Raw genomic sequence first — 14840 nt, forward strand, 5'->3', positions numbered from 1 at the left:
TCTTATTCCTTTTCTAAATGTCCACATTTTTGTCACCCAGGTTTACAACTCCAGGGTCATCTTTGACACCTCACTCTCATTTGTATGTGTAAATGATTGAATTTTGTCTCCCCCAGAAAAATGGTAGCTCCTTTGAAGTAAAGACCATATTTTTGCCTTTCTTTGTATTTTCTTATCAGAGTACCTGGAACACAGTAAGCACTTAATAGGTGTTTGTTGACTGACCAGTTTACTTTATGTATCCAACCAGTTGCCAAATTTTGTCATTTCAAAATGTCTCTTGCATTTGTCCTCCTTTTCCCCTCATATAAGTTCAAGCCCTCATCACCTCTTGGCTAAACTATTGCAGTAGCTTTTTGAATGATCTAAAACTAACTGATCTTCCTCCCTCCCACTCTCCACACTCAGTCCATCTTCTATAAAACTGCCAAAGTGATTTTCCTAAAGCAGAGATCAAAATATATTGAACCATATCCCTATATCCCTTCCCTACTCAATAAATTGTGTTGAGGATCAAATATAAATAATGCCTCTTTGTTCCTATCTTCCCAGCTTAATAACATATTTACTCCCCTCCAGACACACTGCAGTTCAGCCAAACTGGCCCTGTCTCGTTTCTCATACTCCCCGCTCCATCTCCTGTCTCCACATCTGTGCCCCATGACTGAATGTGCTCCTTGAACTCCACCTCCTCAAGGTTCAATTCAAATGCTACCTTCTACATGAAGCCTTTCCTGATTCTCCCAATTGCTAGCAGCCTGGTCACGCTCACACAACTAATATGTATCTCACAGGCAGGACTTAAACAAAGTACTGTATCTTAAATCTAGCTCTCTAGTCACTACACCCTGCTGCCTCCCAGTGCTCAAAAAAGCAAAAATGTCATGGGCAGTACCCCAGCTGCTATAAGATGATGCTACAACCAGAGATTCTCATAGAGTACGCATAAAACACACCCATCACACACACCCTTAATACCTCTGGCTATATCTGCAGCACTCCAGTTTGTTAGTATTTGGACAGGAGAAAGAGTTGAGAGATGGCATTATTACTTTAATCTGTTAAAATATACAATCGTAGCAGCTGTCAGAGCCCACAGAGGCCTTCTAAACCTTGAGATTATCTAAAAGCACACATCCCAGGTTCCTGGTGTATTCATATGAGTTTTCTGAGAGCTTTAGCAAATAATTCACACTTATGATCTTAATTCACCTTCCCTAATGATAGATTCTAAATCTAAACAGTAAACCCCCAGGGCTCCCTGTTACACAGTGTGCCTGGTATCTCCAACAGCTGGGCTCCCACCAGTGATAAACACCTGCTTTAAAATTAGCAAATCTTATTGTCACATCTCCAAGCTGGGATTGTCCTGGGATAGCAGTTGATCAGAGGGCTTAGAGAGAAGCAGCTGCTGACTGAGGGATGCTGACATAGATTATGATTAAAACTATAACAAGGCATTAACTTTCATCATGAACCCACATTCTTTATTTTGGACTAACCTGTAGTTAGTCCAAACAAAAGGGCAAAGAAACATGAGAATTATGGTGTCAGAGCTGGAGGGGCCTTAGAGATCAATCAATCCAAATCCCTTATTTTACCATCCCTGATTTTCTTCCTCTTTATGTGTAAAATTATATCAGAGAGTTATAAAACAAAGGACTCCTATCAAGCTGTGCTGGATATTATAGCAATCTTAATTACTGTCTTTCCTCTCTACTGGATTGTAAATATTCCTGAGGGCAAGAACTTTGTATATTCCCCAATAACCTACCACAGTCTTCTCTGCACATATTGAGTGGCTAATAAATCAACTAATTACAGAATTTGAAAATTAGAAGGGAACTCAGGAACCATCTAGTCCAACTCCTGCCGAAAATAGAATCCTTCCTCAGCGTATATGACAAGTGGTCATTTAGGCTCTGCTTGAAGGCCTCCAGGAAAGGAAGAACATCACCTCTTTTCTACTTCTATGCAGCTAGAACTATTGTTTGTTTTTGTTTTTATTTTTTGGTAGTGTTTACTTGGTGGTGTTGGTGATGGCTTTAAGACTGAGCCTCCCCATCTCCATGAGGCTACAAATGCAGGAGCTACTCATAGGCCCAATCCCACCACTGCTCAGTATGAGAACTTTGACCTCCATTTCCTCCTGGGTCTGCTCTCCCCTCTCTAGGCAATTTCTCCCAGGGACTTAGCACACTGATGTTGTACTTAATGCAGATACAGGATCAATGGGTACAACTCACCAAAGCTCAGAACTTCTGCATTTAAGGGATCTGCCAACCTCAGCCTATCCAGCAGTGGCAGTAGGGATCACAGGCATGAGCCTGCCCTCTTAATACAGCTATAATTGATGAGAAGTTTTCCCTGACATCAAATCCAGACTGGCCTTTTTGCAATGTCTCCCTATTCATTCTGGTCCTGTCCCTGTGGGCCAAATAGAGTAAATCTAATCATGGCAGCCCTTCAAGTATTTGAAAATGGTGGTTCCACACCCCCTGAGTCTTCTCTTCTCCAACTTAAACGTCCCTACTTCTTACAACTGACCCTCACATGGTATGGATTCTAGACCCATGATCATTCTTAGTGACTTCTTCTGGTTTCTTTCCAGCTGATCAATGTCCTTTCTAAACCGTCACACTTAGAACTGAAGGCAATATTCCAGGTGTGCCCTGTCCCAGGCAGAGCACAGCAGGACTAGCTATCATCATCCCCTTGTCACAACAGTGTCTGCTGCTGCCACAGCCAGGCCTCATCAGGCTCACATTTTCTTGTTTCCATTAGAAGAGATGGCCTGTCAGGTCCAATCAACTCCAATTCATTTATGAACTCTAGTTCACCCAGATTTTTTGAGAAAGGAAAAAAACCACCATGTTTATTGTAAGGAATGCATTGCTTATGAGGCTTAACACAGAACTACATTAGTTATACTTAATGACATTTCTAATCATGGCCTGAATGGTAGAATGTTTTGAACAATGGCCAGAACTTGACCCTAAAAACCCATGTGTACAGACAGAATACTATCTCACCATACTTGGTTTGCTGAGAGAGCATAGCTAAACACAAATGTCTTCTTTGGAAATGTACTAGGAACCTAAGTCAAAGTTTGCAACCTCCCTGGTCCCTAATTCAAATTCAACAATCACTTCTTAAGCCCCTGGTGTGGTCTATAAGGCATTGTGATAATCTCTGGAAAGAAAAGGAATAACACTTTCTATACTCTCAAGGAGCTTGCACTCTTTTTTTTTTTTTTTTTTTGACTGGAGGAGGGGGGCAGTCAATTGGGGAAGTATGTGTATACCAAAAAGTAAGATAGAGTGTAACGAGGGCAAAAAAAGATATCCACACAAAATCCTCTAAAAATTTCAGAAGAAAAAGAGAGAATAAAATTTTCTCTGAGAAATGTGGATTTTCAGATGACTAAGGATTTTTTAAAGCAACCTTTCAATAGAACATTTTTCTTTTTTTTTTTTCTATTTCCTTCTTGTGACCAGGATCTGAGATAGGTAGAATAGATACTATTCCCATTTTATAGAAGTGGCAATTTGAGCAACAACTGACAAAAATCAATTAACTTGTTAGTGGCAGAGCCAAGTGTCCTGACTCCTGGTCCTTTAACATAAAATTAACATTTTTTAGGCACATGCAGACTCCTACCCACACCTTCTGATTATGCTCTTCCCTCTTATTGTCAAGGGCAACTACATTCTCCCAATCCCTTAGATTCACTATCCTCACTGTCTCTCACGGCCCCCTCCCAACCCCCCATATCCAAGCTTTGGCCACGGCCTGTCAATTTCATTTTTACAATATCTCTCCAATAAACCCCCTTCCCTCCTCTGACACTGCCACCACTCTGGTGCAGGCCCTTATGGTCTCATGCATGGATTACTGCAATAGCCTGTTGGTGAGTCAGCCTGCCTCAAGCCTCTCTCACTCCAATTCATCCTCCATTCAGTCACTAAGGTGATTTTCCTAAAGCACGGGGCCAATCATGTTGCCCCCTTACTCAATGAACTCCAGTGGCTCCTATTGCCTCCAGGAGCAAATACAGAATGTTCTGTTTAGCATTCAAAGGCCTTTATCATCTAGCCCCCCTCCTACTTTTCCTGTGTTCTTATACTTTGCTCCCTACCATGTACTCTTTAATCCAGTGACACTGGCCTCCAGGCTTTTCTAAGAACAAAACGCGGGGCAGCTAGATGGCGCAGTGGTAAAGCACCGGCCCTGGATTCAGGAGTACCTGAGTTCAAATCCGACCTCAGACACTTGACACTTACTAGCTGTGTAACCCTAGGCAAGTCACTTAACCCTCATTGCCCTGCCAAAAAACAAAAAAAAATAAATTAAAAGAACAAAACGCTCCATCTCTCTGCTCCAGTCATTTATTCTGACTCTTCTCCATACCTGAAATGCTCTCCCTCTGCCACTGACTACCAACCTCCCTGGCTTCTTTTAAGTCCCAACTAAAATTCCAACTTCCCCAACCCCTCTTTTTTTTTTTTTTAATTTTAAGTTAGGCAATTGGGGTTGTGACTTGCCTAGGGTCACACAGCTAGTAAGTGTTAAATGTCTGAGGCCAGATTTGAACTCAGGTACTCCTGACTCCAGGGCCGGTGTTCTATCCACTGCACCATCTAGCTGTCCCTATCCCCAACCCCTCTTAATTCTAGTGCCTTCTCTTTGTTAGTTACTTCATATTTATCCTGTATATAATTTGCTTTATATATATATATATATATATATATATATATATATATATATATATGTATCTGTTTACATGTTGTTTCCCCATTACATTGTAAGCTCCTTGAGAACAGGGACTGTCTTTTGCCTCTTTTTGTATCCCCAGAACTTAGCTCAATGCCTTATACTTAGTAGGTGCTTAAGAAATGTTTATTTGATGAAATGATTGCTCTTCCACCATAGCACAGTTTAAGACACTGATGTTTTCTACTTTAGCTCCCTTATACTTCTTTTTATTTCTCATATTATTGTTTATGTTGGAAAGCAAAACAAAAGGTATTTTGTAGAACATTGACTTTCTAAAATGCATAGATGATATTTTAGTCTGTTGGAGCACTCATTTACTAAATTGTTTAAATTATATGTAATGGGGAACTAGCTAAGGAGTCCAGCCAGCCCTTATGAGTATGAACAGAATGCTCACCTGCTTCCATCCCCATATAGACTTTGGAGCATGTGGGGATAGTGTCTGTAAGTTGTTCTAGGCTAAAGTAGAGAAGAACCTTTACATTGGCTGTGTAACTGGAATTGGGGAACTGGGGAACCTTACCCTTCTGTTGATTTGTTTTTCTTCCTGTCAGATGGTATTCCAATGAGAGAAGAAAGATGAGGGGAGGAGCCTTGGGCCCTACTCATCTGAGGCTGACATATGACCCTTGAATACAGGCCTAAATTCTTCCTTCAGAATTTGTTGTTTTATTTTAGGTTAAGGAGATTAAAGGTTATAAACCTGGCAGTTTTAAAGGATCAGGCAAGGAAACCACCAGGAAGTCTGGGAGTGGAGTCTATGCTAGCATTTGTGGCCAATTTAGCCTTGATGTCCTGAGGAGCAAGGAGGAGCCTTGGAACCTGGCCTAGTGGAAGCTGAGACAAGGGCCCATGTAGCAGGGACATTGCCTTTGTATATGAACTTGGGAGGACCAATACCTTGCAGAAACTTCATTCAGTCTAGGTCTCTCCTATTATTAGGAGGTCCTCAGAGACCTAGGTTGTATAGAAAGAGTGTGCTTCTGAGTTATTTGGGGGAAATGCCTGTACTTCTGTTCTTGCTATGTTTATAAAGTGAAGAGCTTTTGTACCTCCTTTTCTATTTTGCCAATTTGGCTTTTCAAGCTGTTGACTTTTTTTTCCATGACCCTCCTGCATCATTCTCATTTCCCTTTCCATTTTTTCCTCTACCTCTCTAACTTTATCTTCAAAGTCCTTTTTGAGCACCTCTATGGCCTGAGACCAATTTATATTTTTCTTGGAAGCTTTAGATGTAGGAGCCCTGACATTGCTATCCTCTTCTGAGGTGAAGAACCCTGTGTAAAAGCTAATTCCTGTTCATTGGGAATTACTCAACAAAGGAAAGGAGAAGAGGAAATCACACCAAAATGGGGGTTTAATAGTATTAGAGAATGCTATTTCTAACCCCTCATGGGTACCCCTAGAATCCTAGGAAATGTAGCTAGCCTGGGTATGTGCTGTGAGGCCAGAACAATCACTATATTTGTATATAATGTTACTGGTTAACTTAGTTGGTTACGGGAGCAGCTAGGTGGCACAGTGGATAGAGCACCGTCCCTGGAGTCAGGAGTACCTGGGTTCAAATCCGGCCTCAGACTTAACTTAACACTTACTAGCTGTGTGACCCTGGGCAAGTCACTTAACCCCAATTGCCTCACTAAAGAAAAAAAAAAACCTTAGTTGGTTATATTTTAGGACTAAGAAACCTATGGCCCCTTGGCTCAACCCTTCCTGAGCTAGTTTTACTGTATTTCATTACCCTATACCTAACCCTGGCCAGCTGTCATATAAACCCAAGAAAACAAACTGGGGACAAGAGCTTGGGGTCAAAAACCACAAAGTATAGGATCATAATCTAGAGATGGAAGGGAGCTCAAAAGACAGCTAGTTCAGCCACTGCCCCTCATCCGGGCCAAGGAAGTTAAGGAATGTGACTAGGCCACATAAGGAATAAATAATGGGAATAGCTATTTGAATCAGGATTTGAATCCAAGTCCTCTGACTTCTTTGCTCTTTCCAATGTATGATCACTTGCTTCCATCACATCTACTGGAAAAACAACTCAAAGTATATCATGGTCTTCTATGGTATGTTCATCAAGCCACCTGTTCACATAAAGGACACCACATTGGGGCATGCTGAAAATTTTCCTTTGCCTCTGAAAGCATCTTACATTTACTGGTACTGATGGAGGGGGGTGGATTTAATTAATCAAATTGATCATGAGGCATGCCAAAGAATTACAAGACTCAGTGACTCAGTTTCACAAGTTTTATTGAAATACTGTGCTGACCACAGGGAGAATCACCCAAAGGTGTCTCGAATAGGGGGAAGAAGAATACTTATATTCATAGTGAGAAAAAGTAGATTATCTCTTCAGTATCTTAATCTCCTCCTTGTGGGAAGTTCATGGGAGGTCTTATCCTAATTTGGACTTCCTAGGGTCCTAAGACAACCTCTGAGGGGGGTACCTTTTTCCTTGGAGGTGTGTTTTGGGGGTTTATATGTCATAAGGTGATCCTAAGGACATATTTGGCCTTTTCTGCACATGTTCCTAAAGATATGCTTAAACTTGTCAGACCCAGAGGGTCTCTGTGTTTATGATATCTCTTTACTTAAGATCTGGTTTCTAGGTGTCCTATCATCTAGGAATATTAATGGCTATTAATGGTTAATGGTCCCTAATTACTGTCTCTGTTGATGGTGAGGATTGATGGGGACAAACCCTCTTGGTTACTGTAAGAACACAAATCTTAGTTTCTCTGTTAACTCTTTTAGGTATTATTGACAAGGACTCAAGCCTCGATTTATCTGTTAACCCCTTTTTGCCTCCTCCATCAGGACCACCTTTCCTTTCCAGATTTCTCATATTATTATTTTTTCCTTCTATACTTGCTATTCTCCAGTCAAACTGGACTCTTCTCTGCTCCCTATATATGTTCTTGCAAACCTTCATGCCTTGGTTTATGCTGTTCCTATATTTTCACTCTATTCACCTGCTGAGTTCTTACCCATCCTTCAATAAGTAACTCAAATTCCATTTCCTCCAGGAAGCTTTCCCTGATTCCCTTAGTCCATATGAATTAATTGATTAAATAAATGAAAAAGTATTTATTAAGCATTTACTGTATGCCAGGCACAATGCTAAGTTGTGAGGATACAAAAGGAAAGACAGTCCCTGTCCTTCCTTGAGCAGACATTCTTAAGTGGGGAAGATGACACCTAGAGGGGAGTGATGGCTAGAGAAAAAGGAACAGAGGTAAATATCTACTCTCTAGGGGGACCTAGAAGGACAAAATGATTCTCTCTGGACCTGGGATGCTTTGTCTAGTATAAGGAGGGTGAGAAATCACCCTCCAATATGGACAGGGAATCACATCTATCCTCTTCTTTCCATACACACAGCAGTCGCCCTAGTTCAAACACACCACTTCTTTCCTGGACTATTGCAACAGCTTACAAGACTCACACTAGGTTGGCAACTCAAAGCAGCAGATACTGTGGGACCAGGAGTCAGGAAGACCTAAATTCAATGTTGTCCTCAGACACTTAGTGGCTGTGTCCTTGGACAGATCACTTAATCTCTCTCTGCTTTATATATCTATAAAATGGGATTAGTAATAGCATCTACCTCTCCATGAGGATTAACTAAAATAAGATGCACAAAGTGCTTTGCAAACCTTAAAGCACTATATGAATGTTAGCTATTATTAACATTAACTAGCTTCCCTGTTTCTACTCTCTGCTCTCTCTAGTCCTTCCTCTATATAGATACCAAAATAATCTTCCTGAGGTATTAATTATCCAAGTCAGAGTTGTACTCCCCTTCCATTTGGCCCAAATGAGATACTTCTGCTTCTGGTGGGGCCTGCATGATAACAGCAAATGAGAAAGACAAAAGGGAAATGGCTCCTACCCTTGAGGATATCCTTTCTTTATTTCAAGGCCCACTTCAAGGAATTGCTACCTCTTCCCATTTAATTCAACTCAAATAAAAAACCTATTAAAGGGGCAGCTAGGTGGAGCAATGGAAAGAGCACTGGTCTTGGATTCAGGAGGACCTGAGTTCAAATCTGACCTCAGACACTTAACACCAGCTGTGTGACCCTGGGCAAGTCACTTAACCCCAATTGCCTCACCAAAAAAACAAAAAACAAAAAAACCTATTAAATAGGACAGGGAAAGTGGTCAACATGGCGGGCAGAGTAGGCCGGTCCTTGAAGGAGGCTTGGGCCAAGGAGCCATTGCTGACAGTGTCCTTCATCATTGGAACCATGGCTCTGCTCTTACCTCTGTTAAGCCCCTATACCAAGTATGCAGGCATGATCAACCAAGCTATACCTTACAACTACCCTGTTCCTGTTTGAGATGATGGCAACATGCCTGACATCCCCTGCTACCCTCAGGATCCTCAGGGTCCTTCCCTCCAGTGGTTGAATCTGTGAATCTTCCATCTGTTTTCCCCTTTCCCCGCAAATAAATGTCCTTGTCTTATTCCCCCCCAAAAAAAACCCCTATTAAATACCTGCAATGTATATGATGCTGTGCTGGGTAAGATAGAAGGAATATAAAAAGAACTATAGGGGGGCAGCTAGGTGGTGCAGTGGATAAAGCACTGGCCCTGGATTCAGAAGGACCTGAGTTCAAGTCTGGCCTCAGACACTTGACACTAGCTGTGTGACCTTGGGCAAGTCACTTTACCTCATTGCCCCCCCCCCAAAAAAAAAGAACTGTAGAGTCTGAATGCAAACCAAATCATACTATTTCCACTTTGGGTTTTTTTTTTCTTTTTCAGGTTTTTTTTCCTTTTGTTCTGATTCTTTTACAACATGATTAATGTGGAAATATGTTTAACATGATTGTAATGTACAACCTATATGAGATTGCTTGCTCTCTTAGGGAAGGGGGAGGGAAGGGAGGGAGAAAGAAAAAGTTGGGGGGCAGCTAGGTGGTGCAGTGGATAAAGCACTGGCCCTGGAGTCAGGAGGACTTGAGTTTAAATCTGGCCTCAGACACTTGACACTTACTAGCTGTGTAACCCTGGGCAAGTCACTTAACCCTCATTGCCCTGCAAAAAAAATCCCAAAAAACAAAAAACAAAGTTGGAACTCAAAATCTTATAAAAATGAATGTTGAAAACTATCTTTATATGTAATTGGAAAAAATACCATTAAGGGAAAATAAATAAATAAATAAAGTTTACCTCCCCCACCCCCCAAAAGATGGAAGGAATATGGTCACTGACCTCAGGGAGTTTAACAATAGTAGGAGAGACAAGATATATACAGAGCTAAGTTATAAAGAAGGTAGAATGCTGTGAAGTAAAAGAAAATGGAGACAATGAGTTGGAGAGGAAGGAGCCCTGAATATGGAGTCAGAAGGCCTGGGAGGGGTCTAGCTTAGAAAATAGAAGATTTAGAAGGATATAATTAACTGAATACCATTATTTCCATTTCATTTCATAGGGCTGCCATGTGGAAAAGAGATTAGATTTGTCCTACGGGGCCTCAAAGGGCAGAGCTAGGAACAAAAATTGGAAATTGCAAAGAAGCAAATTTAAGCAGGATAACAGGAAAAACTTCCTAATACTTAGAGCTGTGCAAAACGGGAATCAACTGCCTCAGAAGTGGGAGGATTGCTACTTACTGAAGGTCTTCAATCAAAGGCCAGTTCCCACCTTGACAGGTTTTACAGGTACAGAGACTTCTTGTTCAGGTACAGGTAGGACTGTTACAACTCATGAAAGGAATTTCCACAATAACTCACCTGACAAGTTACAACCCCGACTCTAATTGAAGATCTCCAAGAAGGAGAAACCACCATGTCTCTAGGAACCTCATTCCATTTTGGGAAAGTTCGAATTGTCAGATTTTTCCTGGCACCAAACCCAAATTTGTCTCTCTGCAACTTCTACCTGTCACTCTTGGCTATGGCTCTGGGACCAAACAGAACAAACTTAACCTTCCCCAAATGACAGCTGTGAGAATCAGAGTGCCCCGCCCTGCTGAGAAAGACATTGTGAGAACCAGGGCAGCTCTGCCCTGAGGAGAAAGCATGTGACTGTCTGGTGTCCGGAAGTTACTTCTATTCATAGACCACCTGTAAGTCATGTCAATCAATGAACAAGCTTGAAACTGTGTGTGGGGACTGCCCTGCTTCTTGTTCCACAGGGGGCTTCTGGCAGAAGCCACTGAGGATCACGCTTTTCGTTCTGGGACTTTGGGTTGGTGGTGGGGAGAGAGAGAGAGAGAGAGAGAGAGAGAGAGAGAGAGAGAGAGAGAGAGAGAGAGAGAGAGAAGAAAGGAGATAGGCTATTCTCCATGTGTTATCTTTACTCTTTTTTTGTTTTGTTTTTGTTTTTTGTTTTTGCAGGGCAGTGGGGGTTAAGTGACTTGCCCAGGGTCACACAGCTAGTAAGTATCAAGTGTCTGAGGCCAGATTTGAACTCAGGTACTCCTGAATCCAGGGCTGGTGCTTTATCCACTGCGCCACCTAGCCGTCCCCTATCTTTACTCCTTAATAAATGCTTAAAAGCCTAAACTCTTGCTGAATTTATCAGTAAATCTTAGCTAATTTCTCCCCCACACTGGGGTCAGGTCAGGAGACCACACACTATATTTTAAACATCACACATCCTTTGAAATATTTAAAGACAGTCATCCTTGAGTCTTCTCTTCTTCAGGCTAAACATGCTTAGTTCCTTTATCTGATTCTCATATGACATATATTGAAGGCCTTTTACCATCCCACTTGTCTTTGTCTGGACACTCTCCACCCAACTAGAAGGCCCTGCTACTTACTATAGTCTGATGCAGTCCAATTATTTCATCTCACTAGACATCCTCATACGTAAAATTCAGGGATTAGTATAGATGATCTCTCAAGTTCCTTCCTCTACCCAATTGAGAAATGGTCAAAGGATATGAAGAGGCAGTTTTCTGATGAAGAAATCAAAGCTATATATTGCCATATGAAAAAATCCTCTAAATCACTATTGATTAGAGAAATGCAAATTAAAACAACTCTGAGGCACCACCTAACACCTATCAGATTGGCTAATATGACAAAAAAAAATGAAAATAATAAATGTTGGAGAAGTTGTGGAAAAATTGAAACACTAATGCATTGTTGGTGGAGCTGTGAACTGATCTAACCATTCTGGAGAGCAGTTTGGAACTATGCCCAAAGGGCTATAAAGCTTTGCATACCCTTTGACCCAGCAATACCCCTATTAGGTCTTTTTCCCAAAGAGATCATAAAAAAGGGAAAAGGACCCACATGTACAAAAATATTTATAGCTGCTCTTTTTGTGGTGGCAAGGAATTGGAAATTGAGGGGTTGCCCATCAATTGGGTAATGGCTGAACAAGTTGTGGTATATGAATGTAATGGAATACTATTGTGCTGTAAGAAACAACGAGCAGGCAGATTTCAGAGAAACCTGGGAGGACTTACATGAACTGATGATGAATAAGATGAGCAGAGCCAGGAGAACATTGTACACAGTATCACCAACATTGTGTGTTGGTCAACTGTGATAGACTTGATTCTTCTCAGCAATACAATGGTCCAAGATGGTTCCAGGGGACGCATGATGGAAAATACTCTCCAAATCCAGAAAAAAAAGAACTGTGGAATCTGGATACAGATCAAACCATACTATTTCTATTGTTTTTTGTTGTTGTTGTTTTTCTTTTTTGAGGTTTTTCCTTTTTGCTCTGATTCTTCTTTTACAATATGACTAATGCTGAAATATGTTTAATGTGATTGTACATATATAGCCTATATCAGATCACTTGCTGTCTTGGGGAGGGGGGAAGGAGGGGAGAGAGGGAGAAAAATTTGGAACTACAAATCTTATTAAAAAAAAAAAAAAACAAATGTTGAAAGTTCCTTCCTCTAGAACTTATGAACATACAGAGTAATGGGAGGAGCTAGATAGGTTGCAGAAAAGTTTCAAAAAGTCTTGAGTCACCATGGGTATAAAAAGAGCACAGAATCTGCATCCAAAGAACCTACATCCAAGGAATCCAAATCCCAGCTCTTCCTATGACCATCTCTGTGACCTTGGGCAACTCACATAACCTCTCTTTTCCTCAGTTTCCACCTCTGTAAAATGAGAAGTTTAGACTAGATGACCTCTATGGTTCTTTCCAGCTCTAAGTATGCTAACTTGTGAATCTAAGTAAAATAAGGTGTATTTTACCATACATGTAATGAGTAACCCATAAAGATTTTTGAATGGAGATAAAAACAATGTTAGGGGCTTTAGGGGGATCAGATTTATCCAACCTACAATAAAAGAGACCGAGGCAGAGCTCTGACCCAATGGCACTTTATTAAAGGGTCTGTGGTCCCCTCTAATGAAGTGGACCTCAGATCTTCCTCACAATCTGAGATGCCCCCTTCTTCTATGGCCAAATCTTTATAAGGTTTGATACCAGATTTGATTCTAAAGAGGCTATACAAAGTACAGAATCCCATTGGCTGATAGATCTTGCTTCATGGGCTAAAAATGACATATCAGCAGGTAGGTCACAGTTTGGGTGAAGCATGGGGCATCTCCACTGACTAAGTGGTCATAAAATGGTCACTTACTCATGCTGAACAAAAAAAAAAGAGTGGTCTATAGGTACAAAAATAAGTTGGAGGACTTTCCATGTAATTGAGTCACCTCCACTACACTGGGCTTGTTCATCATGACAAGGAAAACAAGGGTGGAGGGCCTCTAGTTAGCTTCCTATGCTTTAAGCAAGTAAACTTACAGTCTGTAGCTCACAGCTCTGGGGCCTAATATACAGAACTTATAATCACTACCCCTATTTGATGAGATCAAATTGATTAATGCTGATTGGAATAGAGTTAGAGTCCAAATAAATTATTTCTCATAGCTTAATATGTATTTCAAACTACAAATATGTAATAAAGAGAGGGCAAAAGAATTAATCTGCTAATGGTTGAATGTCAGGCATCAGTAAGAGAAATTTGAAGACAGATGGCCTTCCCAGTGACCCTCAAATTATACAAGGGAGGAAATAGCCTATTCTGCTTGAGCAATCTCACGTGGACAGGTAAATTTTTACATGCCTGAAGGCTTGCAACCCCCATGCTATGCTATTTATATACTTCCTCCCCACCCTCTGAGAAAACTTGAAATGGTTTGTTGGAAAACTGCATGTTTCAGCATTTACACAATTTCCTCATAAATCCCTCACCCTTTTAATCAGCTAAGTGGCTGTCCTCAGAACATCCCTGATTTATTGATATCGTTTGGATCCTGAGCCAGACACCAAATGAATAAATGGTTTTAGTACTGATGTAGATAGCACGAATTAATGTAATGATGACAGAAAAGAGCAGAGTCAGTGTGTATGCATCAAATATCTGAGAGGCTTACATGAGAGATCTCCAAAGATGCAATGGGCTGCCTGGGGAGGTAGAGGATTCTGCAAGCAAAGGCTAGGTGGCCACTTATAAAGGGATGCCCCAGAGGGGATTCTGGCTCAAGTATGAGTGAAATGATATGACTTCTAATGTCTCTTCCAACTCTTAAGTTCCTTGAGAATACAGCAAGGTGTCTTAAAGGTGTAGCCCTTTTCTACAGAGGCAGATTCTATGTTTTTGTTTAGACTCTATGTTTTTTTTGTTTTGTTTTGGTTTTTTTGGTGAGACAATTGGGGTTAAGTGATTTGCCCAGGGTCACATAGCTAGTCAGTGTCAAGTGTCTGAGGTCACATTTGAACTCAGGTCCTCCTGAATCCAGGGCCGGTGCTTTATCCATTGTGCCACCTAGCTGCCCCATAAAAATACCTTTTAAATGAAACTGGCCTTGCACATTAATGGGATTTTTCGCTCAGATTCAGTTAAAACAAAAATATAAGCACTACTCGATTTACAATCTCTCTCTCTCTCTCAACAGTTAAGGTAAAAGTCTCTGAATTCAGGATGCAGTTTTCCAAAGAAATAATGTTAATGATGGAGCAGTTTCCCAAACGAGCTCAAAGATTATTCCCCACCTGTCCCCATACTCTTGCCTCCTGGTTTCTCTGGTTTCCTTCAAGTTCCAGCTAAAACCTCACCTTG

The 14840-nt window shown here is 41.1% G+C and overlaps 1 pseudogene; it reads left to right on the top strand.

Moving 5' to 3' along the window:
* Window positions 1-8951: 8951 nt before the first annotated feature.
* Window positions 8952-9203, top strand: LOC122745847 (annotated as a pseudogene).
* Window positions 9204-14840: the final 5637 nt, after the last annotated feature.

This window comes from Dromiciops gliroides, chromosome 3 (assembly GCF_019393635.1).
Source record: "Dromiciops gliroides isolate mDroGli1 chromosome 3, mDroGli1.pri, whole genome shotgun sequence".
Classification (NCBI taxonomy): domain Eukaryota; kingdom Metazoa; phylum Chordata; class Mammalia; order Microbiotheria; family Microbiotheriidae; genus Dromiciops; species Dromiciops gliroides.